The sequence below is a fragment of the Saccoglossus kowalevskii genome, chromosome 16 (genome assembly GCF_978046115.1).
Source record: "Saccoglossus kowalevskii chromosome 16, keSacKowa6.1, whole genome shotgun sequence".
NCBI lineage: Eukaryota > Metazoa > Hemichordata > Enteropneusta > Harrimaniidae > Saccoglossus > Saccoglossus kowalevskii.
Window position 1 is genome coordinate 10,015,938 of NC_140656.1, and position 11,944 is coordinate 10,027,881.

An 11,944-nucleotide genomic window follows, 5' to 3' on the forward strand; every position below is an offset into this window, starting at 1 on the left:
CCTTCCATACCTCCCAATCACCTAAAAATACCTAATTAAAGCTTGGTAACGTTTCAGTTTGTACTCGTTGATCAACAGCCAAAGTCGCCATCTTCGTTTATATGAGACCCATATATCTCGCGCATGCTTGGCGCGACGACTACCGCCCTTTAAGCATCAAATAACAATGCAATTCAACATACAACTGACATTAACAAATCTCTGAGTGTATACACTTTCTCCCAAAAAGTAAATAAATGCACACGTTTGCAACTTACGTGGAATCAGCGCATAAACGCGGTACATTACGTATACATGTACACGAAAAACGTGTAGCCGAACATATCTAATGATTCCATCCACGTGTTTGTTTTTCATTCTAAACTTTCTAACCTGTCCATTCAAACTTCTAAAGGGTAGACCATTTGTCATTTGAGCGATCGTCGCTCGCATGTCAGATAGTCAAGAAACCTGTTTTTGCATGATTGTGATAATATCATATTAAAATTTATACCCTTTCAAAATAGTAACAGTTACCTACTTAATTTTTCACTGTTTTCGACATACATTCTCACAGTTTATATTTATACTAAATTCTGAAATGTATGTGTTCGCCCCGGCTGTCATTCACAGAGAGGGTTTGTCCATGTCAGTATTGGAGTTTCATTATATCAACAACAAATATTACGTAACTTGTTTTATGCGCCATGGTCTGGACAAATGCGTTTTTGTGTCACGCGGTGCCATTGTATTTCACACGGACTGTACATCGCACGAAACTCACGCCAAATATCAAGCCGTCAAACAGAGTGATACACCCGCCAACATCGAACAACCTTTCAACTCAGAGAAACATTAATAACATACAAAACAATAATTCACCAACTCATTATCGCGACCTATTGAAAAGCCAACATAAACCGATATGCTATCGTGATTACCATATAGATATGATAGATATGACGACAATCCATAACCAAAATAATAAACAATCGGGGAAAGGAAGAGACGAGATTGAGGCAACAACCAACGTAAACAATTCTCCAAAATGGTACATTTAAACTACTTTTGAAGAGAAAATGGTAACATCGGGGATTATTACTCAAGTCCTTGCCATCATACCCAATGATGTGATGGATAATTATGTGATTGAAACAATGATGTCGGTCGTCAGTGGCGGCAGAAAATATGCCAGTCCTCCTATGCCAATATATCTTTGTCAACATTCCCTAGTAATACCCAGCCACTTACTACTAGTACTAATTTCAACCAAAGATAAACTTATTTGTGTACGATATATATATATATATATATATATATATATATATATATATATATATATATATATATATATATATATATATATCAAAGGTCAAGAGGATAATGAATCAAATGCTGAAAGACCGTATTATTGAATTCGCTTCTACCGAGCGAAACATGTAATCTCCAAGCAGTGGGCAGTGGAGCCTGAGTACAAATGCACACTTTTACAGTAATGAAGATGTTTCATGTTGGTTCCTAGCTTTGTCAGTCATGGATTATACTAATTTAAATACCAGCCCACCAAATTCCACTCTAGCTTGGTGCTTTGTTATTATTCCCAAAGTTCCCAGGTTGTCTTAACTGGGTCACTGTGTTGCAAGTGTCTTGATTTGTGTAGTGGTACCTCCCTGCGGTTAATCGTCGATAGCGCGCACCACCGAACTAATCTTTACTCAAGCCATGGAAGTAAATATTTATTTACCAATAACTTGTACGTTGAGTTTGTTTTTGACACAATTCCCACTTAATTTTGATATGTTGTTCAACATGGACGCACAAACACATATCAAATATCCTATTCTAAATATTTTTTTTAAATTGACGACTGTGTTTTTACATTGCAAGGATAGTGAGGTAGTTACAGAATGTGATTTTTGTTATTCTACTATATTAAATTAATTAGAACCAGGTTTAATCAAAAGACATCCAGGGGGTAACTTTTCACAGCCCAACAGCTAATTCGTGTGTTATCTTATGGCTGCCTTCGTCAACAGAAACGATACATTTCCACTAATTTAATGCTAGCCAGACTAGTTTGCGCCCTCGCTGACAGATTCTCTCGGACACAACCCCCCGGTCCGACTTGTGGAAATACCTGGAACCCATGTCTGTGAAAGAGGTTTTCAAAATGACCCTAAACACGTTTTAAAAGGTCCAAATTTCGTAACCTTTCCACTGTTAGAAAGCTAAAAGATCGCGTACCTTGAACTCGCGCCTGATCTCGCGATATTTGAGCTTTCTAACCCTTCAGTGTAAGCACGGGTTGGTCATATGCCGTGATCGCCCGTGATCGAGAGTCGTTAACCAGGGGGCCGGACGTTTTCCTCGTTTTGCGATGATTGAATTCCTTTAAGCAATAAAAAAAAGATAATCTCATTTAAAAAATAACCACCCTTATCACGTTGGCAGTACCAGAAAAGACACCCTTTTGTCTATTTTGACTGAAATGGTAACCCTAAACGCGTAGCGCGCGTTAACGTGTTTTTCTTTAAAAAAAACACCCTTATAACGCCCTTTCTTGCACAGACATGCGTACCAGATCATTCTTTAAGTCGGACCCCCGGGCCTACCCGTGACGCGATGCTGTATGTTATATCGCCGACACCATAGTGATATCAACGAGCTCTGGTTATTGTATTTTAGGCAATGTATAATCAGCCATTGCAACTGTGCCAACCAAGAATTACAGCACCCGGCATGCAATCGAAACACTCGAGTTTTAAATCCGATTACCATAAATTACGATGGCAAAAATAAACATGGTCATGTGCATCCGAAATTATTTTGCTGGTAGAATCTACGAGTCGGACAAGGTACGAGTCCACCTACAGCAAAAATGTGTGGTATGTGTGTGTGTGTGTGTGGGTGTGTGGGTGTGTGTGTGTGTGCCTGACCATGCAAGAAGAATCTCAAAAACTTCTGACCTAATTTCAGTACGTGGCGATAGGAACGTGATCAAATTCAGTATGTAGGTACTTCTGGGCTGATACATATACATGATAAGTTTTGGGGCAATGTCATTCATATTAAGTAGATAATTTGCATATTAATTATCTCATATCAGCCTGCGTAAGCCAAATTTCAAGAGCTTATAAGCAAACTTTCGACCAAATTTAGTACATATGTACCTTGATAATACACAGACAGGATTGGTTTTGGGCCATGTATTGTAATAATAGTTATCTCATTTCAACCTTAGTATGCACAATCTACAAAACGTCAGATTTATATGAAAATAGTTACTTTGGAGCATTGACTGTGCATATTAAGTGGCTAATTTGCATATTGTCTCAGTTCAGCCTACGTATGCAATATCTTAAAAACCTCAAAACGGTTTTCATCAAATTTACTATATATTGGTGGTGAACACCCGATTGCTGATGGTCCTAACCTCTAATGCATAGGCTCCTTTACTGGCTGTTTGGAATTACATTTTACTAAATATTTTTTTTATAAAACAAATATATTACACGAAAATTGGATTATGCGTTCCATTGACAACACTTAATGCATCCCAACGACGTGCTTTACAGTAGATAGTGCATGGATCAACTGAGGCACTTGACTGTGTGGTTAGAGTTGGCATGTGGACTCCCCAGGGAAATTCATGTTCCAATGCTTCTTCCATTGGCCCTCTATTTCTTCCTTTGTGACCGAAGACTCCATTGCATGGAATGCCCATTCTCCGTGTCTCTGATCAAAGTACTTCTTCCATTTGAGCTCAACCTTTTACTCACTTTTGATAGCACTTCTTGCCACTGGAGCTGGACATTGCATGTATTCTCGACAATTTATACAAATTATATTGTTATACGAGTTGAATATTGTGTTACCATAGCGACATCACGTACACACATTCGGGACACACGCCGTTGCAGTATTGTCTAGAATCAACAACTTGCATGTTTAGGGTAGAGATTATACACATATATTATGGGAATTTGATAAATAGATTTTACTTATTGTATTTAGTAGTCGCAACTTTGCAAGGCTTAAACCGTGAGACACATCCCTGGTAATCACGTGATCGTGCCAACAACTCCAGCGATTGGCTGATCGCATGTTCACTCTGCCACGCTATTTTGATGTCTGTATCTTTTTGTAAGAGAAGTACGCAAGAAGTGTACAGCGAGGGGTTACCTCAGCTGACCGTTTGGATGAATAAAAGTGGACTGTCTGAAATGAACTAATGTGTATTCCTTTGGGGCGAATCTGGTATCTCTACGTGTAAGTGTTATCAGCTAAGTGAGTCACAGTTCCCCGAACACAACATTACTGTCCACTACAATTTTCTCAAGAGCAAATTTTTTTCTTGCTTACTTCATGGTAGGCAGCTTTGGCGGACACCATAACGTCTATCTTACCGTAGAGTTTAGTGAAATGACCGCCATATGAAGCTGTTGATTTGTTCAAACGATGCATACCTACTCTGTCCAGATTAAATAAATGTCTATATTTTGTGGATATCTCGAATTCACACCCATTTCCTAGCCCTGCACAGGTTTATGGTCTTGGATACGACATTCACAGCACGATATGCACTTGATACTATCATCAGCGAAGGATACGCCATCACAAGCTGCCACAGTAATTACAATCTCTGAAAAAAAACTAGAAACGCATTCTCTAATTATATGCGATACATTTATTTCATTCAGTTACCAGTAATGTTCACTCCCAACACGGATTTCAGTACAATGCTATATATCTTTACTTATTAAGTATAATCACACGATTCTCGTTTAGTTGCACCTTCACTAGACCAGTGTATAAATGTTAGCAAACCTTAGCAAATTTTGCAAAAAAAATGTTACACGACAGGGAAATTCAGAACAGGCACAGAAACATCAAATAAAACGGTTCATTGCCAAAAACAGCGGAGTTCAATATCGAAATCAGAAACTTTTGTGAGGGTATCGTCGTCTGTTCTGTACGCCAAAGCGCGTTTGATCGAAGCATTCCATCTAGTACGTGCGCTTCTAGATTCCGCGACTCATGCCTCTGTCCTGGTGGCCTCCTGACTAGTTCGCCCTATCGTGTTGATGAAGTGAGGTTAACCGAGGGTGATTTATCCAAGCAAATGCGAGTCTACGAGTACAGAGAGACGAATATGACGAATTTGAGTAGTACCACACAATTTGCGAAACGAGATCGACGATGACCGACGTGACTTGTATTTCCTCAGCGTCGACTTCCGGTAAATGTCAAAGTCCGGACTCAGTTTGCATAAGCAAAAGAAAGTATCTATGTTTTCAGGTGTGTATTTTTTTAATTTATACAGCCAGATTAAAATCACTGTTGGTTCTCCTTCTAGGATGGCTAACACCCACCAGCTTTCCAGCCATGTTCGTTCGTTCGCTCGCCACTCCTGTAAGTGGTTTAGCTTTAAAGGGCGGCAGTCGTCGTGTCGCGTCCTGTTCGATAAGGGACTCATAGCGACGTATACAACGCGTGTAAAATACATTGTTTATTTACATGACATTCGAACACGCGCTGCGCGACGACCACCGCGCTTTAAAACTGTGAAAATTGTTGTTAGAATGCAGTGGTGTAATTATCATACAACATATATATTGAGTCTTTTGTTGACTGGTGTAGTTTAGTTGGTCTTCTTTAGTTGTTCCAAACTTTTAACCATTTTCATCGTTCAATAGAATTACCTATGTATGTTATGATATGATATGATAAGTACATCTTAATGTAACCTGTCAATGAACTGGCTGCTGAAGTCTCCAATTTCAGTGTCTAAACAGATTCAAATAGTTGTTTCTGATCTCCGTCTTGTTGTTTTTCACAAAACATAACATAAAAAACTGAAATAATTATTTTATCAGAATATCTCAGAAACCAAAAGACACTACTATTTAATTAACCCTTATCTAGTCACACACACAAACAAACAATTGAACATAAATAGTAAACGATAAATTATTATGTTGATATACATTACTGTAAATATTATATGTTTGTTGGAATAAATAGATATCAGACAAAAGGGTGTACTTTTCAAACAATGAGCACAATATGAAAACGAATACGAAATAATACATATCGATTCTTAAAACCAAACAAAGCTCGACAGATTCACCGGTAGCGTTAGTTCCAATTACAGATGCTCGAAAGAAGCGTAATTGTATGAATTATACATTAGTTTTATCTCGCTGCATGATAATTTTATCACCTTGAAGATAGATTGTGCTAAAACAGCACAATCACACCGAAAGCTACATATTCCGGTCTCCATAGTTACTGCACAGAGGGTGTATAATGTAGAGAAATATATATTCGAATAATAATCAGTTATTATTAATAATCAGTTATTATTTTTAATGTTATATGACTTGAGTCTAATGTCTATCTGGTCTAATGAGAGGCATTTAAATCTAAATTTCATTTGGAGAATTGTTTGTATTAAAAGTAATTACACCTATAATGGAACTAAGCTGGGCCGTATTGATCATGTGAATGATAATTTAATTTGGGCTTCATATATACAAGGTCTTGTAAATAAAGCAGGGTACCTTTGTAATGATTGAGCATAAATCTACACAATTCTACTGCTTGTATAGAGTCTATGTCAGAATGCTGTCAGAAAATAACTAGAATACTGTTTTGGGGGTGAGACACCCCTTCCTACCAATACAATAAAAGTAGCCCGGTGTAACATTTTAATTGTTCTGCATTCATTAATTCATTTAAAGTGATGTCACTAATACAATGTATGTCCAAATTAATGAGAAAAAGATATATGGATCTCAAGGCATAACGCTACAAAATGACGTAATTATTAAAATACAGACTAAATGAACGTGAAGAAAATATGCGATCGTCAAATCTGTGTAATTATTGCAATGTATGGTCAAATAAATGAGAAAGATATATAGACCCCACGGCATACAGTAAGGAAGTGATGTCACTAATACAATGTATAGTCAAATGAATTTGAGAAAGATATATGGATCTCAAGGCATAGAGCTACAAAGTGACGTCATTGTTAAAATACAGACTAAATTAATTATGAAAATATGAGATCGTCAAATCTGTGAAATTACTGCAATGCATGGTCAAATAAATGAGAATAGACTTGAAGACATGCAATCATGGAACGATGTCAGTAATACAATGCATGATGAAATGAATGAGAGGAAGATAACACGTAGTTGGTCGAGTCAGTAGACGGTCGTACATAGTATCTTCATTGCGATGGCTTGCTTGTATTCTAATATTAAACTTTCCATATCGATCTGTAAGTAGTAAGTTACAGGGTACTAACTAGTGCACAAATATAACGGTGTAATAAATGGTTTTTATGTGGCAACCTTCGTGTCAGAGATGATATGAACAAGTATTGAATTTGTTTATGTTTGTATATGTGTATATGCGCCAGCATGAATTGAAATTTATTGATTGAGAGTTATTGCTCACCCAGATACAAGCGTTGTCGGTGTTTGTCTGAATCAGTATATTTCGTGTTGAATAATCAGAATTTATCAGAGCGTGATATTTTGCTAAACTAATTTCGACCGACTCTTTCTTTCACCGTTCCTGGATAGTTCAGTACTCTGGTAATTTGTATAATTTAATGTGGCCAACGGACATCATTTAACTACTGGACCAGTGGTCATAAAAGGATGTTTAATACTTCATTTATATGGGTAGAATTTGGTTCAAGTGTTATTTCTTTCAGTTCGAGGTCAAAGTCAGATGATGAATAAAGATCTTTTGAGCTTTTGGTCAATAATAAATACAAATCACAATTTCGTTTATTATTTCAATGCACTAAAATATATAACCATTTGATATTTTCCCATGATAATGTTAATAAATCGGGATCAGTAAGATCAATCTCATAGATGTTTTTCATAGCTACATGTTTTAGGGCTGCATTTCTTGGCCTGTGCCTTAAACTGGCACCAAATCCCATCGGCTCTGGTGGAGCTGCGTTACACCTGAAAATGAATAGGATGCTATCATTGAATTCCGATTCAAAGTGAGGAATATTGACAACATCATTTGGTTTGGTTTGGCGGCCTGTTACTTTCAAACTGCAAATGAGCTGAGGTTGGAAGGTGTTAGGACGGCACCCCGAATGTGGCACTGTAGTGTAAAACGAACTGGCCGCTGACCACATAAGCATCACCCAAACCGGGAAACTTAATCAAGGTAATTAGTGCAGTGATCTTTCCTTGCCATAAGGATATGAGGTTGTGTCACACCAACTAAATGTATGTAGACATTTTGGCAGGTTGCATTTATATCCAGCACTATGCCCTCCCACTACTCTATGTCTTAAAGTTGGCCGTGCTACATTCCCCTGCCCTGATGAATATCTGGACGATGAATGTTCATATGTAAACCAGTTAACAATTAACGCAATAATATTTAAAGTTGGACAGCGTATTTCCACAAGGTTGCTGCTCAAGATTTTACACAACACATATGGTCAATGCCTTGGTACTGAACTCATGTGCGCGTTGTAAATGTAACTGCTTGGCAACTAACACACGAGTTGATACAAATATTTTAAGGTTAATATTTGACCCGACTTTGCGACCTTATCACATGCAGTATCGTCCTCAGTATACATTGTTACATTCTCTTCGACCTGAAGGTACAGAGCACACTTGCCATCCCATGCTTGTTGCTCTTGCTTATATGCAAACAGAGGCCCATGTGTCTGTCGACGCTAACCAATTATCACTAGCTGGCGAAAATATATTCTCAATATCTAGTCTTGACCTGACTTTGTTACCGTTGACATGCCTTTTGAGTACATACACCGTTTTGGTGGGGCTACTGATAGGGAGACTGTCAATGTACTCGCTCTCATGTTTTTAGCAAGTGACAGGTCTGAACAGATATGGGCAATAATCTGCTAGTGGATGAGGGTATCCCACCTCAGCATCAATGAGACTCCGATCAAGTGCATCCAAAACACACGTGCTTTAAATCATATTGTTCTTGTTCATACGAGTCAATATGTATAGTAGATATATTGCACGTGGTCTGATCTGTAGACAGTAATAGGGAAGGTGTTAATCTTCTCAGAAAGAAGCTCAGCATACAGGGTCATGCTCTTGACAGCGCCCATGCCAATTTTGATTGCAGTCAGCTCACCAAACTGGCGAGCAGAGACAGAATACCAGTAACCATCATGCTGACGGCATACTATGTCTGGCTTGGATTTTACGGCTTGGAACATATGCATTCCCAGTAGCTGTAATCATTTTCTCTTCATCAACATTATCCAATTTGGCGACCTCTAAAAGTTAACCAACAAACAGCCAGAATCTGACAATAAATGCACAACACTAAATATAAAGTAACACCACATTACAACTTATACTGCAAAAAAATCTTGTGACCTTGCTCACGCATCACTGTCTATTGAACCATTCCTCTCATTCTTTCTAACAAATTTGTTGACTTGAGGTGAATGAGCAATATCAATTTGTATGCAGTTCCACTTTTGCCTGCCCTCCTTGGGAGTCGAAAATTCATTTTATTACGTCTCTTATACAATTTACTTTCCAACTAATAATGTATTTCGGACGCCAATTTGGAATTATGCCAATTACTAGAGTTGCCTAAAGTTGTCATTTGGGCAACCAAGCTGAATTTGTTCTATGACCTCATTTAAGTACAACAAAAGAAAAAAACCTTCTGCGTTCGCTATTGAACGTCGAACCGACTGTGAGAAAAATTGAATTATAAGAACAAGGCCATTGCATGGTATTGAGTGTACACAGCACATAATGACCTTTCCCACAACGCAAATAACATATTTCTTGGGCGCAGAGCCTTGGTATTTTTTTAATAGACTGGCTGGATATAGCACGTTGCTCCTAGGACACAAACACGGGGTTTACGTTTGTAAAAATAAGATGGAAAACTTCCGTTCTTGTGTGTTGGGTATATCTTTCAATGCACGTTAAAGAACCAATGTATCTTCGTAAGATCTTGCTTCCTTTGTAAGAGAAGCGAGTCTCTCAAATATGTAATTGGGCTTTTTGGGGCTGTTGCAAAAATGACTACATGATTTCAGTATAATTTTAGTACACACATTTATTCCACTTATATATATTTATAGTATTGAAACAGTTAATGCCTTTTTTATCTGTACACACCTACGAAGTAATCTTTGTTCGGTAATAAATAGTTGCTTGATTTACGAAGGTGATATTGTTTCGTAATTTATTCTGACTATAATCAATTGTTTGACATTTAATTCATTTTGTTTCAACCACTAGTGCAAGCAACACTTCTATCGCTGTCTTGAAAATGTCAGTGGCAACATAAGTAAAATAGCTGACATATTAATGTCAGAGTTTTATCAATGAACAAGGTGTGAATGAAGATAATAATCATCTAAGCGATTTTTGTAGGAGGTTGCATAATTAACTAACTGGCCCCACATTTTACCATACAGAGACATAATACATGAGGTATATAGAAAAACGATAATTACATTTTTTATTAGTAAGGTTTATCATTGTTAAATATAAAGACAGAGGTCGCATCGCATCGTGTTTAAAATAGGTCCCATGTGACGCATACAATGTGATGCTATCAAATTTAATGAAATATTTTGAACGTTGAATAATACACGCGCTAAAATGATTACACTGTAAAATTCATCTGCAGTTTCACAATAATGCAACTTACATCTCATTCAATCCTACTCCCATTTTCTAGTAACCATAGCAACAATAGCTAACAAATTTCTAGCCACGGTATTCCTAAAAACGTACGCCACAATCTTCACAGTCTGAACCATAAACACAATCGGCATAAACAGAATTAACACCACCGTCACCACATACACCGTCACCAAACCACAAACAATCATTATTACATATGCCTGGAAATAAATAGGTAAAATTATTATCACAGTATTAGTTTAGAATATTAATAATTTCTATTATTACTGTTGGTGGGCCACTGGTGACAGGTTAACTAAACTACAATAAATATATGGCATTGTATATGCAAATAGACAGTGGTGATGTGTTATATAACCTGCCCTATTGGTTATGATAAGGATATCATCAAATTCGAATAAAAGAATGTTTCTTTTTTGAGGCACGTCTTGTAACGTTTGCGTTTTTTGTGGGGATACCTGTAAAAATGAAGGACTAACATAAGTACGTCATATATATCTTTTGGAAAAAGTCTGTGTTACGAATCTAAAAGGAAGAAATAGTCGCATAAAGATAATATTACATTATTATAACACTGTGGGTTTCCTTCTGATTTAACTCGTTAATTCAGTTGGTCAGGAGGTGTTGAAGGGAATGCAGCGTAAGCATATAAAAATCGTATTTTCAATGTTCGGAATAATCTGAAAAATATCGAAATGCCCGTCAATTAGTCCTTAGACAAACATTAGTATGGCATATATATAAATATATATATACTGGGGGGGGGGGGGTATATATACATTATATACATACGCACGTATCTGAACTTTGGGTTTTAGCATCTCTGTCTGAAGTACATTATTGTTTCAAATCTTTTCAAACGTGGTTTTTGTTCACCATTTTGGATTTCTAATGAATGGAATGTGTTTTTTTACTGATGCCACAATCATACGATTATTTTGAAATTGATCATGCATGTTTATATCGAAATCTTCAAGACAGCTGAAACAGAATTTTGATTAGTCACATGGTTTGACCGCCATCTTGAATTTTAGGCGAAATGTCAAAAATATTTCTCAAGAGTGTTTTAATTGATCCTCATTATAATTGGCATGTAGCACGTATGGTACTCTTTCAAAAAAAATAATTTCGACATGGATTGGCCGCCTTTTTATTGACCACAATTTAAGGCATTCGCTCCTCATGTGTGCCCCAACCGACCACCTTGATATTTTGTATATAACATATGGCCATAGCTTGTAATGGCAAAAACGTAGATAATT